The 26,640-nt window shown below is 44.0% G+C and overlaps 1 protein-coding gene across 2 annotated transcripts in view; it reads right to left on the minus strand.

The window, feature by feature from the left end:
• Positions 1–26,640, minus strand: part of EVA1A (eva-1 homolog A, regulator of programmed cell death) — a 312,742-nt gene that overhangs the window by 125,925 nt on the left and 160,177 nt on the right. The gene's annotated exons all lie outside the window — the stretch shown is intronic.

The raw sequence follows: 26,640 nt of genomic DNA on the forward strand, positions 1-26,640 counted from the left end.
TTGCCCTGAAATAAGAGACACTTCTGAAACAAACAAACAAAAAATTTAACACTGGATTGATTCTCCTATCTTAGGTATCTGCTCACAAGTAAACCGACTCTCAATGCAGACATGGATAATCAGCAGAACCCTACTTAGTAGGGGACCTGCAGGAAGTTTCCACTTCCTTTGTGTCCCCTGGGCAGCGGAAATGGAGTAGGCCAGAGTAGAAAATCTGTTCCTATCTGTCTCGAGGACAGCATCAGTTGCTATATGTACAGCACATGTCTGAAGAATCCAGGCCTCCTACAATAGTGAGTCATAAATGCCCTCTATTCTCTGCCCCAATCCACTTCCTTTGTGCTACCCTGGAGACACAAAGGGAACAGAAACTTCCTGCAAGTCCCCTGCTGGAGATGTCTTTAGCATGGGGAAGACCCCCGTCCTGCATCAAACAGCAGAGCTGGCTCCTAGGTCTTCCTCCCCACAATACCCAGCACAGAGGGCTTGTCAGGGCAAAGGGGCTGGCCACACTGCAACATGTTGCAGCAGTTCCCAGCTGGCATACGGTACCTCGTGGATCACAGCCGGCTGGCACAAGTGAGAACAGCCCTAATTAGGCTGCGCTGACGTGTGCCAAGACTAGGGTTGGGGCAGTGCTCTGACAGCCTCCCACGCTGCCGTGTCCAGCTGGAAGCTGCCTGCAGCAGAGGCTCTACCCCATTAAAGTTAAAAGAGTTTCTCAGTCTTACTGTGTCACACAGATCTGCTGTGCGTAATGCAAAACTGCAGCAGAACGATATGTAAATATTGCCCTGTGCCTTCTCTCTCTCTCTGACTAGTTGCTATTCACAGGGTAGCTCAAAGAGTTTTGGTTGAACGCGATCATGTTTTCAGTCCAGTGACACATGTCTTAACCCCAAATCCCCTCTTTTGTGCCAGCAAAGTCTCATTTAGAAAGAGAAGAATGTGAAGGGCTGTTCTTATCACCGCTGCGGAAAAGGAAATGCCATTTGAAGGGTCCTCAAAGTCCTTTCAACTCCCTAAATGTAGAAGAGGTTTTTCCCGTATCCAAATAAAATTAAAACTGCTACTTTCATTTTTGTTGTGCATTATTTTAGAAGGCGGGTAAATGGTAGAAATAATTAATTGCGTAGCGCTCTCGCTTCCTCTCTGTTTTTTACTTTTTTACACTCTTTCACACGCACAGGTGTCCAGGTAGGGAACATATACTAGCAATAGGTGATTTGGTTTGAAAAAATAAGACCTTTCTAGTGCTCTCCCCCAAAAGGTGAAACAAACCCTTTATAGTCAAAATGTGAGAGTAAGTTTTTGTTTTAGGATATGTCAGTGCTGCAACTGAAGGTGTTAATTTAGCATCAGTCAACATACCCATTCTAGCTTTACTATAGCTAGTACGGGTAACAACAGTAGTGTAGATGTGGCAGTAAGGGCTTCAGCATGGATATGGAGTATAAGCCTGCCAGGGACCACTCTGCTTGCTAGCCCAGGTCGAAGGCCTTGCTGCCACTATTGTGACCCATGCTAGCTAGAGTAAAGCTAACACAGTATGCCTATATCACACCTTCACTTGCACTGTAAACATGCCTGAGGCACAGAGAGCAGAAGGGAAGAAGCAATATTCCATTGTTATGTGTCTCTTCACTTCCTGTTTTTGAAGAGGACCAAAAATCTGAACTACCGTGAAAAGATCATCTTTGTGGATTTTTGTTACCCAGCTGAAAGCAGGCAGCTGTGGAAATCCCAGAAGGAAATATATCTTTGTGAGATATCAAGACAGGATCAGGTAACAAAACTTTCTTGAAATATATCAGAAGCAGGAAGTTTGCAAGAGAACTGATCAATCAGTTGGACAACCAGGGTATGAAGAAAATGCTTAAGGAGGATAACAGAGGAGCTAAATTATTCTCCAAGCCAGTATTCAGCATAAAACATGTTATTGAAATACATACCCCAGACTTACTCTTTTCAAGTAATACAGAAGAGGTACAGTAGAACTTCAGAGCTATAAACACCAGAGTTATGAACTGACTGGTCAACCACACACATCATTTGGAACTGGAAATACGCAATCAGGCAGCAGAGACCAAAAAAAAAGCAAATACAATACAGTGCTGTGTTAAACATAGACTACTAAAAAAATAAAGGGAAAGTTTTAAAAAAATTGACAAGGTAAGGAAACTGTTTCTGTGCTTGTTTCATTTAAATTAAGATGGATAAAAGCAGCATTTTGCTTCCACAGAATAGAGTTTCAAAGCCAATTAAGTCAGTGTTCAGTTGTAAACTTTTGAAAGAAGAACCATAACATTTTGTTCAGAGTTACGAACATTTCAGACTTATGAACAACCTCACTGAAGTTCTACTGTACTCTCAAAGATTAAACTGGTAAATTAAAGAGAAACAAGTCACCAGGACTGGATGGTAAATATTCAAGAGTTCTGAAGACACTGAGGGTATGTTAACACTGCAATTAGATGCCCAAGACTAACCTGTTCCAGCTGACTCGAGCTTGCAGGGTTCGGGCTAAGGGGCTGTTTAACTGTGGGGTAGATATTTGGGCTTAGGCTGACACCTGGGCTCTAGGACCCTGCAAGGTAGGAGGGTCCCAGAGCTCAGGCTATAGCCAGAGCCCAAATACCTACACTGCAATTAAACAGCCCCAGAGCCTAAACCAGCTGGCACAGGCCAGCCACAAGCGTCTAAGTGCAGTGTAGACATACTCTTAGGAATTAAGGGCCAGATTTGTATCATAGAATAATAGAATATCAGGGTTGGAAGGGACCTCAGGAGGTCATCTAGTCCAACCCCCTGCTCAAAGCAGGACCAATCCCCAGCTAAATCATCCCAGCCAGGGCTTTATCAAGCCTGACCATAAAAACCTCAAAGGAAGGAGATTCTACCACCTCCATAGGTAACGCATTCCAGTGTTTCACCACCCTCCTAGTGAAAAAGTTTTTCCTAATATCCAACCTAAATCTCCCCCACTGCAACTTGAGACCATTACTCCTCATTCTGTCATCTGCTACCACTGAGAACAGTCTAGATCCATCCTCTTTGGAACCCCCTTTCAGGTAGTTGAAAACAACTATCAAATCCCCCCTCTTCTTCTTTTCTACAGACTAAACAATCCCAGTTCCCTCAGCCTCTCCTCATAAGTCATGTGTTCCAGTCCCCTAATCATTTTTGTTGCCCTCCGCTGGACGCTTTCCAGTTTTTCCACATCCTTCTTGTAGTGTGGGGCCCAAAACTGGACACAGTACTCCAGATGAAGCCTCACCAATGTCGAATAGAGGGGAATGATCACGTCCTCGATTTGCTGGCAATGCCTCTATTTATATAGCCCAAAATGCCATTGGCCTTCTTGGCAACAAGGGCACATGGTTGACTCATATCCAGCTTCTCGTCCACCATAACCCCTCAGTCCTTTTCAGCAGAACTGCTGCCATTCAGTCCCTAGTCTGTAGCAATGCATGGGATTCTTCTGTCCTAAGTACAGGACTCTGCACTTGTCTTTGTTGAACCTCATCAGATTTCTTTTGGCCCAATCCTCCAATTTGTCTAGGGCCCTCTGTATCCTATCCCTACCCTCCAGCGTATCTACCACTCCTCCCAGTTTAGTGTCATCTGTAAACTTGCTGAGGGTGCAGTCCACGCCATCCTCCAGATCATTGATGAAGATATTGAACACCTCTTCCCCATACTGTGCTGCCCAGTGCAGTAGTCTGGGAGCTGACCTTGTTCGTGAAGACAGAGGCGAAAAAAGCATTGAATACATTGGCTTTTTCCACATTCTCTGTCACTAGGTTGCCTCCCTCATTCAGTAAGGGGCCCACACTTTCCTTGACTTTCTTTTTGTTGCTAACATACCTGAAGAAACCCTTCTTGTTACTCTTAACATCTCTTGCTAGCTGCAACTCCAAGTATGATTTGGCCTTCCTGATTTCACTCCTGCATGCCTGAGCAATATTTTTATACTCCTCCCTGCTCATTTGTCCAATCTTCCACTTCTTGTAAGCTTCTTTTTTGTGTTTAAGATCAGCAAGGATTTCACTGTTAAGCCAAGCTGGTCGCCTGCCATATTTACTATTCTTTCTACACATTGGGATGGTTTGTTCCTGTAACCTCAATAAGGATTCTTTAATCCAGCTCTCCTGAACTCCTTTCGCCCTCATGTTATTCTCCCAGGGGATCCTGCCAATCAGTTCCCTGAGGGAGTCAAAGTCTGTAAAGTTATTTATGCACCTAGATAAACTGCTGGACTGCTAACAAAAATACGTAGCCTCTTATTAAAATCACCTAGTACACCAGAGGATTGGAAGGTATCTAATAATGCACCTAGTTACAACTGCGCTACTCCTCAACAGGACAGACCACCATAAATACACCAGCCCAGTGCTCCATCCCCTCCACTTACTCCCTTCCATGTCAGTTCAAAGCATTGGTCCTGATCTTCAAAACCATTAATGAGTCAGACCCAGCTTCATCAGTGACCACGTTGCCATCCATGATCCACCAAGACAGCTGTACTTCTCCAGGAAAATGCAGCTCACAAACCCAGGAGAAAGCATTTGAGCTCCATCTAGAGACCAAGCATTCTGTCAAGGTGGATCAGCAGTGGCAGGAACTTCCAGAAAAGATCAAGAGTCGGATCACTTTTAGGGCTTTTTGCAAGCCCTCTTCTTAGAGAAAAGAGTTCTACTATAACTGGAAGGATCATTTTGATAATCAAATAACTACCACCTGAGCAAAGCCTCCTTACCCAAGACTCCATTAAGTCCTTAGGCACTCACAATTTAGATTTAATTTACCTGGGAAGCACTTAGACACAACAGGGACAGTCACGGTAGAAAACACCAAAACAGAATATTATTACTATTATTTATTTGTATGTGAGAGACAAGGTGGGTGAGGTAATATCTTTTATTGGGCCAACTTCTGTGGTGGAAGAGACACTCTTTCAAGCTACACAGAGCTCTTCTTCAGGTCTGGGAAAGGTAATTAGTGTCTCATAGATAAATATAAATTGAAACAGATTGGTAAGCATAAGGAGTTAACGCATTACGAGAGACCATTCAAGATGAAGTGGGCAATAAACACCTCTGTTAAAGAAAGGGTTAGTGGGTTACAGATTGTTGTAATGAGACGTAAGACCAGCATCTCTATTAAGTCCATGGTGTGTTGGAGTTATGAATTTAAGCTCCCAGACTCATCTTTGAAAGGTATTGTCCAGGTTTCCTTTGAGGATGAGCACTGAGAGGTCAGATATAGAGTGACTGTTTTGTGAACAGAGTTCGCCCACAAGTGATAAGGTAATTTATTTGTATTACCTGTAGTGTAGGATAGTAGATTCTGTTAGGTAGTTTAGAGACCAATGGCATGGAAGCCCTTAATGACAGGACCCAAGACCTTGAATTTGACGCTGTTTGCAGTGGGAAGCCAGTTCAGGACAAGGAGTACTGGGGTGATGTGGTCTCAGTGAGTAGCACTGGCAAGTAAGAAAATTTCTGCAATCTGGGCCAGTGGGAGCCATTCTAAGGCCTTTGTGCTCATTCTTAAATACAGTGACTTCCAGCAATCCAGTCTGGAGGTCACATGGCTAAGCCATGAGGAAGTCACCATTTCGTAGAGTGGGGCTCAGCCTCCTGGCCAGCTGGAAACAGAAGATAGGTCAGTCAGTCACTGGGTTTAAAGTGGCTGCTTGTCTTATTATTAGAAGCTAGCATCATCATCTACAAATTAAATGTGAACATTTGTACGTGCTGCTAGCAGAGAATCACCACCAGGACAGTATTAGATGGGAACCAAAGGAAAAACTGAGAATGCAAACACAGATCTGTACCTTCACGGTCTCCCCTGCTTTGCTGTCAGATGCACTTTCATTTCTAATTAAGTGTGGTTAGGGGATGAAGCAGGAGGAGGAGGAGGAAAGGGGAATCAATTTGTTGTTAGCACCATAATGGACGGGAAAACGTTTTGCGCTGACAGGAAATTTACATTACACAAATTCCTGCCCCAGTTCACTGGGTAGCTGACTCCATCTGACAGAAAGGAGCAATAGAGCTGTGCAGTTCTCTACCCCCATTCTTTCCTGACACACAAGATATGCACAGAAGGTTTTAATAATGATTAATCACACAAGGGAGAATGTTTGCCTTTCTTCTGTATGGGAAATCAGGCAGAGCCTTACTGCAGCGGAAGCTGGACCCTTTGATCAATGTATGACATTTTAAGAAATTTGTAAGCACTATTGTGTAATCCCAGGCTAAATACTATAGAGTTTGGGATTTATTTATTTTTAAATACAAGTAAGGAAAGAATTTAATGTTAGCATTTTTTCCATCAAGGTTACTCCACAATAATACGTATTTTTCCACAGAATATGAAAATTACACAGCAAATTAGGAAATGAAATATGTTGGACAATCAAGGATTCATAGCCTAGTGAACAGCATAAAAATAAGGGGCATGTAAGATGTAAGCATCTTAACACGTGGTCCTTCATGTTTCCCAGAACCCCATGACAAAAAAAAAAGTGAGTCTCAACTCCAAATGTTGGCTTCTAAATTAGGGCATCACAACATTTGGGTGATCAAATTAATCCTATGTGCCTAAAGCCTAATTTTAAATGCCAGTTTGTGCATCTAAAATAGAAATTATAGGCCTTCAGTTTAGATGCCTATTTTGAAAATAAGGCCTAGAAAATTACTACGATTATTACAGTAGTGTCCAAGCACTGAGAATGGGGCTCCATTGTGCAAGGCACTGTACAAACATATTTTGTTAGAAATAGTACTGGCCCTGATGTACTTACTCTAACTAGTCCAGGCAAATTAAGGGTGGGAAAAGGCACAAATGGGTGAAATGACTTGCCCAGGGTCATAGAGCAGGAGCCTGAAACAGAAGCAAGGTCTCCAGACTCCCAAGTTCTATGTCCCATCCACTGGCACTGGGCCATACTGTCCCCAACAGAAATTGTCCAAAATAAAAGAAGGGGGGAGGGCTTAACAGCCTATTTTTCTGCCCTCTCCTGAGACTCTGAAGCCAATATTTGGGCCAAATTAGAAACAAAATAGATGTGTCTACATGCACTTGTGAAAGTGTATTTCCCACTTGTTTCATGAGACATTTTCGAGAGATTTGAGGACTACTATCAGGATTTCATCAGACACACAAATAAGGGAAGTTACATTTCAAGTTGCTCTGTGTACCCTGTAGTGCATGTCACATCTGCAAAATATTCTGTCACACTTGTTCCCTGGGCAGGTTTGGGCTCTGAGCACTGTGACACTCAGCCTCTGGAGGAAGGCGTATTTAATGTTGCTCTCAAATGGCTACCTATGCCAACCAGAAAGCAGTGCTGATGGACTCCAGGGGAAGCTGTATACCAGTCCTCGTCTGCCAACTGAGGCTTTGAATCATAGAATCATAGAATATCAGGGTTGGAAGGGACCCCTGAAGGTCATCTAGTCCAACCCCCTGCTCGAAGCAGGACCAATTCCCAGTTAAATCATCCCAGCCAGGGCTTTGTCAAGCCTGACCTTAAAAACCTCTAAGGAAGGAGATTCTACCACCTCCCTAGGTAACGCATTCCAGTGTTTCACCACCCTCTTAGTGAAAAAGTTTTTCCTAATATCCAATCTAAACCTCCCCCACTGCAACTTGAGACCATTACTCCTCGTTCTGTCATCTGCTACCATTGAGAACAGTCTAGAGCCATCCTCTTTGGAACCCCCTTTCAGGTAGTTGAAAGCAGCTATCAAATCCCACCTCATTCTTCTCTTCTGCAGGCTAAACAATCCCAGCTCCCTCAGCCTCTCCTCATAACTCATGTGTTCTAGACCCCTAATCATTTTTGTTGCCCTTCGCTGGACTCTCTCCAATTTATCCACATCCTTCTTGTAGTGTGGGGCCCAAAACTGGACACAGCACTCCAGATGAGGCCTCACCAATGTCGAATAGAGGGGAACGATCACGTCCCTCGATCTGCTGGCAATGCCCCTACTTATACATCCCAAAATGCCATTGGCCTTCTTGGCAACAAGGGCACACTGCTGACTCATATCCAGCTTCTCGTCCACTGTCACCCCTAGGTCCTTTTCCGCAGAACTGCTGCCTAGCCATTCGGTCCCTAGTCTGTAGCTGTGCATTGGATTCTTCCATCCTAAGTGCAGGACCCTGCACTTATCCTTATTGAACCTCATCAGATTTCTTTTGGCCCAATCCTCCAATTTGTCTAGGTCCTTCTGTATCCTATCCCTCCCCTCCAGCGTATCTACCACTCCTCCCAGTTTAGTATCATCCGCAAATTTGCTGAGAGTGCAATCCACACCATCCTCCAGATCATTTATGAAGATATTGAACAAAACCGGCCCCAGGACCGACCCTTGGGGCACTCCACTTGATACCGGCTGCCAACTAGACATGGAGCCATTGATCACTACCCGTTGAGCCCGACAATCTAGCCAGCTTTCTACCCACCTTATAGTGCATTCATCCAGCCCATACTTCCTTAACTTGCTGACAAGAATACTGTGGGAGACCGTGTCAAAAGCTTTGCTAAAGTCAAGAAACAATACATCCACTGCTTTCCCTTCATCCACAGAACCAGTAATCTCATCATAAAAGGCAATTAGATTAGTCAGGCATGACCTTCCCTTGGTGAATCCATGCTGGCTGTTCCTGATCACTTTCCTCTCATGCAAGTGCTTCAGGACTGATTCTTTGAGGACCTGCTCCATGATTTTTCCAGGGACTGAGGTGAGGCTTTGGTTATGACTTCAGGCCACTCGCATATTCACCTAATGCACTTACACCTAGGGACTGTTCTCTTGAATTAACTAGCTTCCAGGATCTTTGCTCTGGCAAAGAAACTATTCAGATGGGTTATAAAGAAAGGGATGGTCCCCAGTAGCTGAGTTAGGAATTTCATTAAAGAACCTCTAGAGGGATTTAACATAGCATGCAAAATAGCTCACACCAGGCAGTACCAGTTGTATTCAAGGCTCTAGTCCTGAGTAATGGATGAGGTGAGTAGAAAACCACCAAGAAGGAAAACTAGCAGCGTCCTTATATTGGGGTTTTTTTTAAATGCTTTTGTTCTGTGACCTACCTGAGAGGATTCCCCTGCCTGAGAGTAGTTAATTGAAATCCCAATCAGCAGAAAACCTGCAACTGTTCCACAATTGGAGGGACAGTGCAGTGCAGTGCAGCCCAGATACCTGTGAGTGGCACTGTGCAATGTGAGAATCCCTGCTGTTGCTAAGATAAGGCTCAGGAATGGCAAAGCCTTGCCAGCCTCAGGGAAAGAAAATTGCTAGCCTGTTTAGTGTATTTGTTAAAAGATAGAGATAAATGGCAGTGGATTCATAGAAGAGCAACAAAGAGACAATTAAGAAGTTGGACAAGTTGATTTATGAGGAAAGATTAAAGGAGCTGAGCATGAATAGCTTGGCTAAACAATGTCTAAGGGAGGGCAGAAATGTAGTGAGCATCGATAGTATCTGAAGCCTCCATTTGAAGGGGCTTTCCTCCCCTCACCAGAGCCCTTCATTGTTGCATATAGCTGCACACCGCAGTGAGGATGCAGCCAGCCTTTCACTGAAGCATGCAGCTACACGTACCCTACTTGATGATATCAGTGTAGCCACGGCCTAAGAAATCCCCCAAATGTTTCATTTAAATATAAAACATCCCACAAAACAGGTTGGGCTAGATGCAGGAACCCAGAGGTTAAATTCTATGACCTGTTTTAGACAGGAGGCCAGGCTGGCTGAGCATCATGGTCCCTTCTGCCCTTAAAATCTATGAATTTATGAATTTGGGAAATGTGCTTTTATAGACCCAAATTTTCTTTTATTACAAACGGGTCAAGAGATCAGTTTATTTATCTCTGTGGAAAACAAAACAAACAGAAAACAGACTTTAAAAAAATATTTTCAGAGAAAATTATTTCTCTAGGACTGAGCTTAGCTTTGTCCAGGTAGTCCTGTGTGGGAGCATGCTAAGACTCTCTGTGGGGATGTGAAAGGCTCAAGCATGCTTAGTGAGGATGGGATCTTTGCAGAGTTTCGCTGCTAAAATGGAAGAATTCTCTAATGAGCATGTGCAAACTGCAATATAAAAATAGGCTTACAACTTGGCCAAATTTGGGTGGATTTTCATTGAGATGGCAAAAGGCACATGTCTGACACAAAGGCCACACCGTTGCCAAATTTTAAGTCCCTGCTCTGAAGCCTGGGGGTGCTAGAGCTTTTCAAAGAAAATGTCACAAAACTTTTTTTAACGTAAGCATCACAAAGTATCTTTCATTAGCTTCATTCTTAGAAGCAGCTGAGCCATTCATTACGGCTGAAATGTTTTAAAAAATTTCAGCCTGAGGTAGACACCCACCATGGAAACGGTCAGCTCAAATGGTTGACATTTGGCAAAGTTATAAGCAACTGGACACAGGATCTTATAACAGGAAATGTCGGGCAACCTTAATAATAGGCACCCTATCAGTCCCACCCACAATAAAGGAAAGAAAGGGGCACCCACGCAATTACTTTTTCCTTTGCTGGTCACCTTTAATGAAGGAGGAAAAAGTCACACTTAGCTACTCTGTCCTACAGGGTGCTGTCCTTTCTTGTCATTGCTGAAGCAACAACTCATTGTTAGCTTGATTGGAGTCTTATGTACAGAAGCACCTGAACAGGTCAGGTCTAGCTGGCCTAAACACAGTAGCTCTTTATTACCAGTACAGAATGAGAGTGCGTCTAGTGTAGATTAAGACAAATAAGTGCTTTGAGGCAGCTGAGCTCTGCATTGGAGGTGGAGCGGGTAATGGTATCACCTGAAGAAAAAGGTCCTGAAACCCTTTAATTTTTAATGAAAAGAAACAGAGACCCAGAGATAAAAATCATTGCCTTGGGGGAGGGAGAGAAAGGAAGATGTGGCTGAAGGAAGAAAGTGGGAGTTCAAAGGACCCATTTGATCCAAAGCAGAATGATCTGTATGAAAAATGCCTCTCTTGCAATTAGACAAGTTAGAAGCTCCGCTCCTCCACGGTTTGAACTAGTAATTTGGTTACATTTTGCAGTTTCTACACACGTTCTTCGTCTTGTTATCCCAGCTCCCCTGCCATCCCTTAGCTTCACTGTAGCTTATTATTCATACAGATGTGCACTGCCACATTAAATGCGTCCACACAGCAAAATAAAACCGCACAGGGTAGAGTCTTCTAGGAAAATAACTGATTGACCAAACATTACTCCTCCTCCTGCTGTCGTTATCTTGTGAAGAATACAAGCTTTCCAAAGGGTAGATTCTTTGCACATTAACAACTTGCCACAGTCACATCTGCTGAGCTAAGAAATCATACCTGGAATTCAACAAAAGTACTTAAGGGCAACCACATACCAGCCTCCTTTCATGCTGATTCATTCATAGTTAATCCCTACTGGGACACCGGTTAAAATAAAACTGATGTATGTACTTTGTCTCATCCCCCAGTTGACTCCCTTCAGGTGCTTTTTTGTCTCCTTCCATATTATATTCAAACTCTTCCATAACTCTTTCACATTCGCCCTCCTCCCCCTTGCCCTTTGCTGTGTCCAAGCAGCATAGCTTCCGCTTCATCTCCTCCACACCTTTATTCCCGCTTCTCCCTATCCATGGAAGAAACTCTGTCTCCCACAATCAGCGTCCCTTCCTCCTTCAGATCCTTCCCCCAAACAACCTTCTTTTTTCTAGCTTTCTGCCACTAATCTCTGCTCTGGTGCCCTCCACTCCCATCTCTTATTGAGCTAAAATATGTAAATCCTATTATTGTAAACAAATAATTAAGAGTTGTATATGAAGCTAGCTAATTACTGCACAATCCCTCCTTCCTCCGTCACCAGCTGGGCACTTGAGACCTTTTACTGCCATTACATTGATTGTTTTCCCCCCATCTTCTTCCCAATAAAGACCTTTGTTTAACAACAGCTTGGGAGTTGGTTGGGGGGCTCACTGCAGTTGAACCTAGCCCAGTACTCCCTGGAATCTGTAAGAGAACACTCGGGAGTCGTCTTGCAAGAGTACTTTGCAGTTTGCCAGGGTTCACGCTGCTGCCAGCTCAGACCTGGCACAGTTCACAATCATCACAGGCATGAATGAAAAGCCAGATGAACATACTAGGGGGGGAAATAAAGGCAGGTGGAATTTTTTGCTCTACTGTAACTAGCATATTAGTACAGGCATGATTACCTCTGCTTTTAGGGTGTTTTGGTAATTTTTACTGTCTTTCTGTTTATCTCTTGATTGACTTGTGCTGTTTGGGAGCTGTTATATAATTACCAGTCCATTCCATGATTGCTTAGACCAGGCCAGGACATAGAGACAGACCCCCGTGTGGTGATACTATGTACCATTAGCCTATGTTTAGACAGTCTGGGATCTCGGAAGTCATAGGGAAAAATAATTTTGGATCCATATTATAGAGCTTGCCTTGAACCACTAATATCAGATCCAGCTCCAAATGTTCGCAGTGTTTGGAGGGGCTTGGGTCCATCTTTGAGATCTTTAAAAAAATTAGATATAGAATTGTCTCCTCCCATCACAAAAGTGCAGCTACCTCTGGGGTGGAACACCAATGTACACACAGGTTTCAGAGTAGCAGCCGTGTTAGTCTGTATTCGCAAAAAGAAAAGGAATACTTGTGGCACCTTAGAGACTAACCAATTTATTTGAGCATAAGCTTTCGTGAGCTACAGCTCACGTCATCGGATGCATCCGATGAAGTGAGCTGTAGCTCACGAAAGCTTATGCTCAAATAAATTGGTTAGTCTCTAAGGTGCCACAAGTACTCCTTTTCTTAATGTACACACAGAGTGTGATATAATAATTTCAGACAGGAGGTTGGAATGATCACAAGCTAGAGTTCACCTCCTCTTCAGGTGGGTACTCCATGTTTTTCTATCACAAACTGAAAAATACTAAATCTTATAAAGTTTAAATAGGCAGAATGTAAGTGCTCAGATTTAGAATTTGGTCAGAAAACAGGTAAACATTAATGCTAGAGCTGTACAAAAAATTATCAACTTTTTTTCCCTATGAAAAATGGCTTTTTGAAGGAAATAAACATTTTAATGGTAGATTTTTGTTTCCTATGACATTTTCTGATTTTTTAGATGAAAAATAGAAAATCAAAAACTGGAAAAATTTACTGAATAACGCAGGGGTTGTGTGTGTGTGAGAAATATACATTGTTATTCATAGTGGCAAGTCATAGTGATTCATGAGGACTTCAATAGCTCAGACATAGGTGAGAGGTTTTTCGCAGGAGTGGGTGGGTGAAATTCTGTGGCCTGCGTTGTGCAGGAGGTCGGACTAGATGATCATAATGGTCCCTTCTGACCTTAGTATCTATGAATCTATGACAATAACTTGTCATTGGGCCAGGGAAAGATAGGGAGAATGACTCTATGGCTTGGTAGTTTGGACACTCTCTTCAGGATATGGGCGACTCAAATTAAAGTCCGTGCTCCAATGAGTACTTAATTATTTATAAAAAGTGGAACAGCTTCAGGAGAAGAGATGGAGAAAGCCCCATAGCAAAACATCCCACCTCTCAGTGCACCATCCTACAGTGTGGGAGACCCAAGTTCAAATCCCTTCTCCACACTAGATGGAGTGGGGACTTGGTCCTAGGTTTCCCACATCCCAGGTAAGTGCCCTGACCACTGGACTAAAGCTTATAAGGGAAGCAGCAGTTTGGCCACCTTCACCTCCAGCCATTTTGTGAGTCCTTTGCTTTTGTCAAAATGCCTGAAAGTTTAAACAAAACGTTTGGGGTCAAAATGAAATATTTTGTTCCTACATTTCCAGGATGTTTTGTAATGCTGGCAGACCTGGTACCAGCTCATGTCAAGGCCCCTGGGCCTCACTGAACACTGACAAAAGCCCAATCTGGCTCACCAGTGTGTTATGGCTGCTACTCTGAAACCTATCATTAAAATACATATTAGAGCTATAAGAATGTGTTTAGACTTTATGAAATGTTTCTAGGATGTTACATGTATTAATGTAACTTATAATATGGGTATCCCATGTTACAAGGTAATATTTAAGTGTTTGCTCTGTAACTATAAAAATGTTTGCTAAAACTGTAAAACCACACAGTCAGGAGAGAAGCATTACCAAGTGTGACATGCAAGTTTACCACAAGAGGTGTCATCTCCTCCTCTCCGAAAAAAGGCCTATCGATACCAGACAAGCCACAGTGGAACATCAGTGGACAAAAGACTTGTTGAGTGCTTCCCCCATATCCACGGATAGGGTACTTGCACGAGCCCCCATCCCACCACAGCTTGAACAGCGGGGGAAGGGCATACAACTTCCCTTCAGGGAGGAATTATCACCACCATGATGCTTGGAATTCAGAGAGGGCAATATTTCTAAGCATAAGCAAGGAATCTGGATCCCCAAGGTGCTTGGCTGGGTTCGCCCTAAAAGACGTATAGAGCTTGCTTATTATAACAGCTACTATCACCTTTTGGAACCTAAGACTGTATCTCATTTGTGTGCGTATATTTATGTGCTTTAACCATGTAAATAACTCTAATTTCCTTTTCTTAGTTAATAAGTGTTTAGATAGCATTATAGGGTTGGATAGAAGCATTGTCTTTGGTTTGAGAAGGGGGAATAGCTCCCAGCGCTGTGCACTCTTTACACTGGCACTTTACAGCACTGAAACTTGCAGCATTCGGGGCGGGGCGGGGGGGGGGGGTCACATCTCTGAGCGAGAAAGTTGCAGCGCCGTAACGTGCCAGTGTAGACAATCCCTATCTTTACCCAAATGTGGCCAAACTGCTTAACAATGATATGCATGGTCTTCTGCCCGGATAGGATTTTGGAGGGGAAATTATATGAAAAATCAGGGACAGAGATACAGGGCAGAGTTAAGGGTACATGGAATACCTTAAGTGTGTGTTTCCATACATCCTAATTTTTTTTCTTGAAGTGTAACCCAAACTTTTGAGAGTACAGGCTTTCTAATCTTTGTGATAGCTAGAAAATGATAATGTTCTCTTAGAGGATTTTGATACTAATAACTGGTAGATATCTACCATTCTAACTTCAGATTACAGCTTTTAGCTCGAGAAAATCATAGAATATCAGGGTTGGAAGGGACCTCAGGAGGTCATCTAGTCCAACCCCCTGCTCAATGCAGGACCAATCCCCAAATTTTGCCCCAGATCCCTAAATGGCCCCCTCAAGGATTGAACTCACAAGCCTGGGTTTAGCAGGCCAATGCTCAAACCACTGAGCCATCCCTCCCCCCTGAAAAATAATTGATCTAAACTGAATGGATAAATGGGTAGCTCTTAACTAAGAGAGACAGGCTTTCGAATTACACAGAGCTCTTCTTTAAGGCATCTCTACACATAAAATACTGGATCAGTGCATCTGCACTGATGCAGCTGCGCTGATGTAGCACTTTAGTGACGACGTTCCACTCCAATGGGAGAATTTTCTCCCATCAGCGTAGTTAATCAACCTCCCCAAGAGGCGGTAGCTGTGCCAAAAGGAGAAGCTCTTCTGCCAGCATAGTGCTGTCTACACAGGAGGTTAGGTCAGTATAACAATGTCACTCAGAGGTGTGGATTTTTCACACCCCGAGCAACATAGTTATACCAATATAGGTCTATAGCGTAGACCAGACCTAAGAGTGTCACAGCTTAATACAAGATTGAACAGACATCTTAGCATAAGTAAGCACATATTCAAAGGGACCATTCAAGATGATGTGGCCCATTAACACCCCTGTAGTCACAGGACAAAAAGAGAGGTCAGTGGGTTACAGTTTCTTGTAATAATCCATAAATCAGAAATGGCCCACCTTGATGATCACTACAAAAGGTTTTTTTCTCTCCTGCTGGTAATAGCTCACCTTACCTGATCACTCTCGTTACAGTGTGTATGGTAACACCCATTGTTTCATGTTCTCTGTGTATATAAAATCTCCCCACTGTATTTTCCACTGCATGCATCCGATGAAGTGAGCAGTAGCTCACGAAAGCTCATGCTCAAATAAATTTGTTAGTCTCTACGGTGCCACAAGTACTCCTTTTCTTTTTGCCTTTATTAAGACCATGATGTTTATTGCCTAGCAAAATTAGGAATTTAAGCTCCCAGGCTCATCTTCTGAAAGTGTTGTGCAGGTTTCCTTTGAGGATGAGGACTGATAGATCAGATATAGATTGATTGCTCTGATTGATTGATTGCCCCACATAGTTGTTATTGGGGCATTTAGTGCACTGGATGAGGTACAGTACATGTTGTGATCAGCATGTGTAGGATCCATGGAACTTGAAAGGTGTGTTGTGGGGCGTGTTGATCATTATAGAAGCGGAGATATGTCTACAGGTTTTGCATCTGTTGTTCTGGCAGGATCTGGTGCCGCTTTGAGTTGGTGTGTCCTGGTCTGTAGGGAGTTTGCTTCTGACGATGACCTTGGAGAGGTTGGGGGGTTGTTTGAATGCCCAGGAATTTAAGCTCCCAGGCTCATCTTCTGAAAGTGTTGTGCAGGTTTCCTTTGAGGATGAGGACTGATAGATCAGATATAGATTGATTGCTCTGATTGATTGATTGCCCCACATAGTTGTTATTGGGGCATTTAGTGCACTGGATGAGGTACAGTACATGTTGTGATCAGCATGTGTAGGATCCATGGAACTTGAAAGGTGTGTTGTGGGGCGTGTTGATCATTATAGAAGCGGAGATATGTCTACAGGTTTTGCATCTGTTGTTCTGGCAGGATCTGGTGCCGCTTTGAGTTGGTGTGTCCTGGTCTGTAGGGAGTTTGCTCCTGACGATGACCTTGGAGAGGTTGGGGGGTTGTTTGAATGCCAAAAGTGGCGTTTCAGGAAAGATTTCTTTTAGGATGCGATCCCCATCAAGTATCCGTTGTTGTTTTTTGATCATGCACCATAAGACTTCCAGTGTGATGTGGTAGGTGACAACTACATGTATGTGGTCGGAGGGTTTTTTATTTCTGTATTGAAGCAGGTTCTCTTGTGGTATTTGGGTGACACATTCCATGATGCGATCTACTTCTCTGGTGGAGTGTCCTTGTTTGGTGAAGGCAGTTTTTAATATGTTAAGGTGTGTATCCCGGACTTTCTCCTCAGAGCATATACAGTGCCTGGCTGTAGATAACAGATTTCTTGGTGTATTTGGGGTGGCTACTAGATCTATAAAGGTAAGTGTGGTGATTCATGGGTTTCTTGTATATAGTTGTCTGTAGGATTCCATTGTTGAAGCAGATTGTTGTGTCCAGGAAGCTGATGCTAATGTGGGAGTGTTCCAGAGAGAGTTTAATGGATTCGTGGTGGTTGAAGTTGTGGTGGAAATCTCTGAAGGATTTTAAGTCGGCTGTCCAGATGATGAAAATATCATCAATGTATCGCAGGTATATCATTGGTTTCGTGGTGCATTTGTCTAGAAATGCTTCTTCAAGGTGTCCCATGAAGAGGTTGGCATATTGTGTCCATTCATGTAAGACTGCAGGCTGCATTTAGAGGAAAATCTCAGCTGTGAATGGCCAACACTTAGTTCAATAGTCATTCAACAGCTCATAATTGAGGTTAATGCCGAAAAGCTTGATGCCTAACTTATTAGTGCATTTAAGCTTCTGCAGGTTGCTGATGACATGTTGACATGCTCATTAGATTAACTCTGAGGCAGGCATTTGATACCATGAGCAATTAAGATATATTAGTATGGACCAGTTGTTTTCAACCAGGGATCTGGGTCCCCCTAGGGGGCCACGAGCAGGTTTCAGGGGGTCCATCAAGCAAGGCCAACATCAGACTCGCTGGGGCCCAGGGCAGAAAGCTGATGCCCCACCACATGAGGCTGAAGCCTGGGGCCCTGAGCCCCACCACCCAGGGCTGAAGCCGAAGCCTGAGCAATGTAGCTTCGTGCGGGACCCTATGGCATGGGGCCCCAGGCAATTACCCTGTTTGCTATCCCCTGGCACTGGCCCTGGCTTTTATATAAAAGCATGTTGAGGGGGGACGCCAAAAAAAAAAATTAAGAACCCCTGGTATGGACCACATGTACATCATTGTGTCTCTTTTTCTCTCTTCTCACTAAAAGGTTATCCTGTTTTCTTTACAGTTTAGTATTTCCTCTGATCTTCAATTTCAGAGAGTAACTCAACATGTCTTTGGTGTGTGCATACCATTACCTCTGATTTTTTCAGCTACCTTGGCTTCTTTTTCTCCAAGTTTATGACAAGGTGTAGCTGGCCAGCTCTCAGCCTGGGCACGGCTGTCATCTTTTTTAAGTCTGCTGCCCCTGGGTCCTCTCCAGCTCCCCCACTCCTGGGCAAGCTCACTGTTCTCTGTGGGAGATAAGCTCAGTCCCAGGGGCCTTTCTGAGTGTAGTCCCTAGTGCTGCTCCTCAGATCCAGTTACAGGGCACTGACAGAGAGCAGATGTTCAGATCCCCTTTCAGGGCTGCAAAGTTTGTTCACCCTAAACTGAGGGGATCAGGGGAAGGGAAGGCTAGTCACTGCCTTGGGCTGGGCTCCCTTGGCTCCTGGGCTCATGAGCAGCCTCTGTTCTTGGGCAAACTTTCCCCCCAGTCTGTGGCCAGCTTCACCTTTTTAAGTTCCCCTTCTCCAAGTAAAGGGAGCTCTACATGGGCGCCTAACTGGCACTGCCCGAGTGCAGGACACAGGGCCGGGGCAACCACTAGGCGAACGAGGTGGTCGCCTAGGGCACCAAGTGGTTGGGGGTGGCGGTGGAGCAGAGGTAAGCTGAGGCGGGGGGCATGGGGAGGACCGCCTGCAGCAAGTAACGGGGGGAGGGGCGGTGCACAGGGGAACCGCTCCCCGCTCCAGTTCACCTCTGCTCCACCTCCTCCCCTGAGCACCGCCCCACTCTGCTTCTCTCCCTCCCAGGCTTGCGCGCCAAACAGCTGATTGGAAAGGAGGGAAGGAGGCAGAGCAGAGGTGAGCTGGGGCGGGGAGCTGCTGCAGGGGGGGATCCCTGGGCCGAGGGGAAGGAGGGGGGGAGCAGCAGGGAGCTGCTGCGGCGGGAGGGGTGCCTCAGGGCAGAGAGGGGGGTGGGGAGCTGCCATGGGGGTGGGGGCAGCTCAAGGTGGCAGTTTCACCTAGGGTGTGAAACTTTCTTGCACCGGCCCTGGCAGGACGCTGTCAGTGCGATGAGGATGTGTCCCCTCCCCTCACACAAGGCAACAGGAAATTATCTGAGATTTGAAGAATTCCCATTCCTGTGATTGCCCTGAACGTGAAAGGGATATGAAGAACGCTGGGAGGGGAGAAGCTTGCAATTTTGGAAAAGCCATCGAAGGCGAAGGCAAGCGCCTTGTGAAACTGCATCTTATGCTCTGCATTTGATATCAATGCCTGAGCCTCTGGCAGAAGTGGGGTTTGTGAGAGTCTACTGAAATGGAATAATGCCGCAATCAGCCACTCCAGGGTCTGCATTAGTAAGTCTTTTGTTGCATGCCTCAGATGCAGCGTATGGGTCTTCATTCACCTAGGAAGTGCACTAATGTTACTATTATTTATATTATGATAGTGCCTAGAGGCCTCAGTGAAGATAGGGACCCTATTATGCTATGTGCTCCCATAATAAGAGACAGTTGCTGCCATGAAGAACTTGCAATCTCAATAGACAAGGCAAGACAAAGGGTACGAGAAGGAGATAATTATTATTAGTTCCATTTTACATATAGGGAACCAAGGCACATGGAGATTAAGCTACTTGCTCAAGGTCATACAGGCAAACTGTGACAGAGGCAGGAGTTGAATCTAGGTGCCTCTCACGTCCCAAAACAATACCTTAACTACAAATCCATCCTTCCCCACCAATAGATCACTAATCCACATTCTGAAGTGCTTTGCTCCTGTGAAAGAGTCATACTCTAATTTTACATTCAATTGTTTTTAATTCAGGGAGATGCCTTGTCCCTTCCACCATGACAAGTAATTTCTTGTATAAAGTTAAGAGAAAATAGTAGGGACCAAAATCCATGGTCTTCCCTTTCTCTGCTATTTGGAACATGCTCATTGTTTATTAATTTTTTTTCTAACCCCTTCACTCTCTACTTTTAAGGCTCCCTGTGTGTTTGGGCCTCTTCACACACCTATCTCCTGAGAAGAATGGCTGGCTTTTTCTCCAGCGCCTCACCCCAAACTTCCTCTCTTCATCATTCAGCCCCCACAGGAGTCTTTGTCCTGCCCATCATCATTTCCTCTCCCTGCTTCATACCCATTTAACATAACGGGCTCAGGTATTTTTTTCTATCTATGTCTCTCTCCTCCTCCTTTTTGTGTTTAAGTGATATGGGCATTGGGAGTTGGTGCATACCTGTGACATCGTCTAAAAGGCCCAACCAGTATGGCTTTGGAGAAGCAGTGTCCTAAGTCACACTCTGTTAGGATCGTAGTGTGATACTATTACCTTGGTTGACACACCAAGGATTGAACGGGGAAGCTCCAGAGATAAAAAGCCTCAGCTGCTACAGCGTGAGCTAAAGCCACATAGCTAAGGGCTGTAATAACTCATATCTTTTGTGGATCAGGCACAGATCACACACACGCATGGGGGGCTGCCAACTTTCTGATTGCAGAGAGCCGAACACCCTTGCACACATACACACTATGGCCATTCATTTCAAAAATAAAACGATGACAAAGTTTCATCTATTTGTGCATGGACAAGCTGCTCAGAGGTCAGATCCTAGAAAAGTTACTAAAAAGTTCTCCTTTCCCATGACTTCACCAATCTCAAATCTGCTGAAAGACTCTTCAATAAAAAAGGATTCAAAGTTCCCCAGTCATCTATCCCACCACCAACCCATTTCTGGCTAATGTGCCTGTTTGAAGAGAATGGACACAAGTGATGGAAGAGACCTTTTAGGCCATCTAGTCCAATGCCCAACCAAGAAAGGATTGTTCCCATAGAGAACCAAAGCTGTGTCCTTGGACACGTTCCCCAGGAAATAGGGGCTCTTCTAGCAGCCATCTAGGAGCACAGCTGCCTCCAGAAGTATGAGAAACACCATTTTATGTAACTGAAAGAAGCTAATTAAAAGAGTCCATGTGGAGGAAAAGCTGATAGGCCTGCGGGGGGAGGGGAGGATTTGTTTGGTTTTTTTTTGTTTTTGTTTGTTTCCATTAAATCAAGAGATCATCATAATGTTCATGTAGAAAATGAACCATTTTAATCATCAGTTGGTCCCAATTTAGCAAAATACTTAAGCATTTACTTAACTTGAAGCTTGTGAGACATCCCAGGCCTAATCAGAAAGTAATTTAAGGGTTTGCCTATCTTCAGTGGCATTTAAACACAGATTGAACATTAAGCACACATTTATGTGGTTTCCTGAATAGAGATGGGAATACTCATTGCTTAAAGTTAAGCACATACTTGAGTGCTCTGCTGATCTAGGGCTTAGGTCTCAAAGCTGCCAGGGACGTGGAATAGGGAACCAAATTGAGGATGCTGGAGGAAATAGGGAGACATGAAAGAAACTGCAAGGTCAAAAGGAACAAAGAAAGAGCCCTTGAGAATAGAATAGGAAATTTAGAGAAAGGAGGAGGCCAGGAGCAAAGAAATCCTTACAAATAATTATTACAAAAACAACAATGACCTCAAACACTCTAGCAGCACTGATTGTAGACTGCAAAGTTATGTAGCATTATAAGAAAGAGTTTAAAGCTCTTGTTAAAACTGAAATACAAGCTTTAGTCTTGTTTGCACATCTCCTTGCTTGCTGCAATGGGCTAACAGCTTAAAGATATTTTAAAGTAAGAACTGCACTAAATCTTTTGTGACTTGGTCTGGTTAAAGGTGCTATGCTCAGAAAGTGGCCCCAACACATGCGTTTTCTGCTTAACCTGAATGTACTTGCCTTTGCTCTCTTTCATTTTTTTGTAATCCAGTAGTGGGGAGCTGCACACTGGGAAAACCCACCTTCCACATTGTACCATTATCTAAACCTGGCACTGAACCAAACTTTAATATTTCAGTCTTACCGGTTTTCAGGTTTGGAATGTTTTTATGTTGGAGGATTTCATCTGTTCCCTGACTCGGCTAATGGAATCCTAATGTACATGGGAGATCACTATCTAATCAGACTGCCAATTACTTGCTTGTTTCAGTCATCTTCTACATACAAGATAACTTGTACTATTTCCATTGCAGCTAAGTTATGCCTATAGGAGTTTCATACAAAACGCAAAGGATATAACATGATACTCAGAGGACTGAGAAATGATCCTATTATGCTGACCTGAGATAATACAGGACCCTCCTGACGGCTGGAATAATAACAATAAACTACTCAAGCAGGGATGAAAACTTGAGTTAAACAGCAAGTTAGATGAAACCTGTAATTATTAACTTACAACTTGAAACCAGATTCAATCAGCATGATTCTAGATGCCTAAGAGGAATTTAACAATAAAATATGGAACTGGAGAATGGTCTAAAGCCAGTATAGTAGCTGGGTTGAACTTCCATGACCTGCTGTTTAAAAAAAACTAAAGGTACCTGTGATGATGTTCAATGATCACTCTGGGCCAAAAGTATTTGAAACAGATCCTCTTTATTTAGTGATGCAGATCCCACTGTGTCTGTGAATCAGAACATGGGCTTCTGCAATGCTCCTCCCCCAGACTTCCTTTCTGGGAACTTAAAGCGCATTTCCCAATACCACACCTGTTTTGCCCCATCTTTAGAATATGAATTGGACTCTGCTGCCTTGGAACTCAATGGAAAACCTCCCATGGACAATTTAGAGGAGTGTATAAACGCTGGGGCTGGCAGGATTTTGTAGGAGTGGGTGTGATCATCACAGAATCGCAAGCCAGAGATGTCAGTGATGGGAAACCCCTATTAGTAGAGCCCCGTGTTTATTGCAAATATGAAATAACATGAAATAAAATGAAAAAACATATAAAATGGAATAAAACAAAAAACTCACCCCGCAGCAGCAACTTCGCAGCTCCTGTCCCGCGGGGTTGGGCCCAGCTCCCCACACTGGGTATTGCAACCTGGCACACGGGGTTGCAGCACCACTCAGGCTTGACCCAGCTCCCCTTCTGTCATCATGATGGGGGCGACAACTGGGCCAAACCTGAGCAGTGCTGCAACACCATGCGCCAGGTTGCAACACTCAGAGCAGGGAGTCAGCCCAGCCCTGCGGGACAGGAGCCACTACTGGAGGCTGAGTGTAAGACAGGCTCGCACTGGTGACAGGAGCCAACCTCAACCCCACTCACCCCCACATGTGGATAAAATGAAATAACACAAAATTCCCAAACAAGAAAACAAAAAATTATAAAAAAGAAAACATTTCACAGGGCTCTCCCTATTACGTCGCCTCACTTCCCCAGTTCTGGCAGCACAGGGTTGTTCCATGGAGCATATTCCAGGTTACAATATTATCTATCACAAACCTTGCAACAGCAAAGAGGAGGCCGAGGTTTCTGCCAATAACCCCACTGTACCATTTGTTTGGTGCCTATAGTCATTGTCACCCTTTGGTTACTCCATCAGTTAGTCCCTTGGCAGGTTTTTCAGGAATTGCTAAAAGCAGGAGACATTCCTCTCCGTTCAGCTCTCCCCAAGCTCTGGAACCAGAGCCAAACCTGGCTGACCTGTCATCAAAGCTACTGAAGTTTGTTCAGAGAGAAATGTCTCAGTAATATGATATTCCACCCGCACGTCCATCCCAACCTTTATATCAACATGCTCCGTTCCACAGTCCCCTCTGGAGCAGGTCAGTGGCTCCACAGCACCATTGGCACAAGACTGCCCCCACCTCATTCAGTGGATGAGCAGGAAGAGTGACAGAGTTCAGGCTGCAGGATCACACACAGCAGTGCAGCCTGACATGCATCATCACTAAAAGCCAAACCCTGAAGTCCCTCCCCACCCAATATTCACTCAGGCAAAACTCCTTGTGAAGTCAAACTCGAGTTTTGCCTGAGTCACCGCTTGTATCCTGCCATGTATCCTCTTTGGCCCAAACAAAGGATTCCATCATAGAAATGTAGGATGGAAAGGTCATCTAGGACATCTAGTCCAGTCCCCTGCACTGAGGCAGGACTAAGTATTATCTAGACCATGCCTGATGGGTGTTTGTCTAACCTGTTCTTAAAAAACTTCAGTGATGGAGATTCCACAAGGCAATTTGTTCTAGTGTTTAACTATCCTGACAGTTAGGAAGTTTTCCCTAATGTCTAACCTAAATCTCCTTTCCTGCAATTTAAGCCCATTATTTCTTGTCCTGTCCTCAGTGATTAAGCAGAACAATTTATCACGCTCCTCTTTATAACAACCTTTTACTTACTGAAAGACTATTATTATATGCCTCCTCAGTCTTCTCTTCTCCAGACTAAACAAAGCAAGTTTTTTTAATCTTTCCGCGTAGGTCATGTTTTCTAGACCTTTAAATCATTTTTGTTGCTCTCCTCTGGACTTTCTCCAATTTGTCCACATCTTTCACAAAGTGTGGTGCCCAGAACTGGACACAATACTGCAGGTCTTGTCAGTGCTGAGTAAAGTGGAAGAATTACTTCTTGTGTCTTGCTTACAACATCCCAGAACGTTGTTAGCTTTTTTGTTGCAATAATATTACATTGTTGACTCATATTTAGTTTGTGATCCACTATCACCCCAGATTCTTTTCTGCAGTACTCCTTCCTAGGTAGTCAATTGCCATTTTGTATTTGTGTAACTGATGATCCTTCCTTAGTGTAGTACTTTGCAAATGTCCTTATTGAATTTCATCCCGTTTATGTCATTGTGACCTAGGGTGACCAGACAGCAAATGTGAAAAATCGGGACAGGGCGGGGGGTAATAGGGACCTATATAAGAAAAAGACCCAAAAATCAGGACTGTCCCTATAAAATCGGGACATCTGGTCATCCTATTGTGACAGGAAATGATTATACTATATTTTAGCCTAGTTTAAAACCCTAATCATTTATACTTCTGTAACATTTTTCACCCAGAAAGATCCTAAAGTGCTTCACAAACTATGGACACATGCAACAGCATGGATATGCGGTGAGCTCTTCGTTAAGGGCAGTAGCCAAAGCACACCAATGCAGGATGAGGAGATTTTAGTGAAGAGCTCCTGGGCAAATATCTGCTTTTACAAAAAGTACCAAGGGTTATTTAACAGTTACATAGAGAAAACAGGCTCCCAGATTTTTAAGAGTTCCTCTGAAAGACCTACACACAACAAACTGCATAACATCCAACTGATCACCTCAGTCATGTGAGAGGCTGTGTCAGCCCTAAGGAATCTAGAGTTCCAACTGGACGTTTAGACCACTATGCCATCATCTCCAGTAGTTGTGCCTAGTAGTTGCTAATACTTGTGCTACTAGATCAGGTGGTCTTATCACCTGATACTAAACATTATCTTGGACTTCTTGTAACTTTTCACTAAAAGGGAAGGGGCGTCAAGTTTGGGGAAAAAAGGATTCCCACCTTAAGTAAATCTTATTTAAGGGTGGGGAGAAAGGCAAATGGGACTCTCCTCCATTGCCTACCCAAGAAGAAGGACTTCTGAAAAAACCCGAAGGGACAAGGGAACTAAACTGAAGGGAAAGGCAGGGGTGAGTCCAGACTGAGACAGGGGTCCAGTCTGTAAGAAGAAATAACTGCAACGCTGAACTACAGAAACTCTGCATCCTGCCTAATTCAACATTCAGGGTGAGAAATTATATTTTGTAACCTGCTTCTTTAGTGAGTCAAGCTTAGTTTGCGTGTTTTGTTTTATTTGCTTAGTAATCTGCTTTGTTCTGTTGGCTCTCTCTTTAACAACTTAAAATCTACCTTTTATAGTTAATAAATTTGTTTTGTTTATTATTAAACCCAGTTTCTGTAATTTCTAACTTGGGAGGGGACAAGAAGTTGTGTATATCTTGAGGGAGGGGGTGAATTTATGAGCTTGCATTATATAGATTTCTCTACAGCACAAGACAATATACCTTTGGATCTGCACTCCAAGGCAGGTGGACACCTGAGTGCTGGGGCAAGTCCCTTAACCTGAGTCTTCCCAGAGCGGATCTCAGTGTCTATGTCATTCTGCAGTTGGGTGTGGCCCTGTCTGTGTGTGCTGGAGGAAACTTAAGAGCCTGACTCAGCAAGACAGATAAAAAGGGGGCCCATGCTGGCAAAACAAGCGGGCTCAGTGGTATCTCAGGACAGCAGGTGGTATCTTAAAAGGGGCAACCTGTCACAGTAACTAGCAACTGGGAATACAGGATCTGATCCGAAGCTTGTTAAAAAGAAAGACTCCCAGGGACGCTAATGTGCTTTGGATCAGGCCCATAATGCAGGGGCCCAGCAATGTGGCATGTGCATCAGGAAGAGATTTCCAGTTGGAAGTGCATCTCCTGGGTTCACTTTGGTTTGTATTTGGATTTCAGGTTAATGTTTGTTCCATCACATCAGACTCTATTCCATCAACATAAGAAGCCTTTCCCTGCTGGTCTCTAAAATAGCTAATACAGTCACAGGGCACTCTCCAGTTGGTAAATTCACAGAGCTGTGTCAACATCCACTCTGCTTCTGCTACCTCCATTCAAAATACACTTCCCTATCCGCTACTGCCAAAGGAAG

Source organism: Caretta caretta, chromosome 3 (assembly GCF_965140235.1).
Source record: "Caretta caretta isolate rCarCar2 chromosome 3, rCarCar1.hap1, whole genome shotgun sequence".
NCBI classification, from domain to species: domain Eukaryota; kingdom Metazoa; phylum Chordata; order Testudines; family Cheloniidae; genus Caretta; species Caretta caretta.